This window comes from Aptenodytes forsteri, unplaced genomic scaffold (assembly GCF_000699145.1).
Source record: "Aptenodytes forsteri isolate BGI_AS27 unplaced genomic scaffold, ASM69914v1 Scaffold15, whole genome shotgun sequence".
NCBI lineage: Eukaryota > Metazoa > Chordata > Aves > Sphenisciformes > Spheniscidae > Aptenodytes > Aptenodytes forsteri.
In genome coordinates, this window is record NW_008795129.1 from 8,003,447 (window position 1) to 8,004,817 (window position 1,371).

The window sequence follows — 1,371 nt, forward strand, 5'->3', positions numbered from 1 at the left end:
CACCAGTCCCCCCAAGTCCTTCTCGGTGGGACTGCCCTGCTCCCAGTCGTGCAAAGGGTTTCTGCACATCAGCGGGTGCAGGGCTTCAGGCTGCAAGCTGCAGGCAACAGGGACCATCCATGGTTGTGTGGTTAGCACACTGGAGCTCCCATCCTCCTGAGTTGCTGCTGCAATATAAATCAAATTATTTATTTACAGCAGTAAAAAAGTATTTGAATTGTACATGGTTCAAAAGCTTTTGTAACTAAGACTGTTGGTCTGGGATTATCCCAGCCTGGACTGCTGAAAATTGAACCCAGCAAAGAATGAGCCTGTTTTGCAGCCGGATGAGTGTCCCGCTCCTATCACTGTCTGGTCACACAGGCCCAAGAGAAGGGAGGAAACATACAGGCGAAGGAGGAGGGCAGGGCGAATTTTTTGATGGCACCTTGCACTTGGATTGACTTAGAGCTGTTGAGAAACCATCATCCTAGAAATGATTTCTCTAAAAGTGTTTTTAAAATTTGATCTTGGTCTCGGGTCATGTAAGCCTCATTTTCTGCCCAGAACAGATTATTATCTCTGGAAATACGTCTGCCATCCACGGGTTATAATTGCAGTTGGAGGCTATTTTCAGATGTTCTTAACCCAAAAAGATATAATTAAATGTTAGTTCTGTACACAGGCTGTATATACAAGAAAACCATGCTGCTGAAAATCCTTCTATTTCATTTTGCAGATTGCAAGGGATTGTGCAGCAGTGTTGTCCACTTAAAATCATTTTTTATTATCGCAGAGCAGAGCCTGTGACTGTCCTTTTCTGATCAAAAGGAGGGGTTACCCACTTCCTTCATCTGTGAGCAGGTTCAAAGCTGGGGTATGGGAAATAAGGGAGCAGCTGAGTTTCAGAATCTGCACCCAAGCCACTAGCAGTAATGGCACTGGATTCCCCAGTTATAATGAGGCCACATTCCCCAAAACAAAAGTATTATTTATCTAACATTTCCTATCCTGCAGCAGAAAACGGGAACCAAGTTGACCAAAAATCTTGCTAATGAGAAGTTATTTGCCAAGTTGCCATGTCCCATTAAGACAGCACAGTATTTTATACACTTGCACTACTGTACTTTTTTCCCAAGTTTGAGCCCAGTTCCCTGAAATGAAAGCAGTTCATATAAAATGTGAAGGCATGATGTGAGGAACAGCAGCTGAGGGCTCAGGGTGCACAAAAGCCATTGCTGCCTCTAGTTTTAGTGACACAGATTGTGGGAAAGGGCAGCTCTTCTAGAAGGACTTTTAAGGTTGCCATGATGGGGGCAAAGTGTAACTGAGCTGCAATAAGATCTGCATTTTCTCTCTGATATCCTGATATTCTGATATCCAGATTATGTT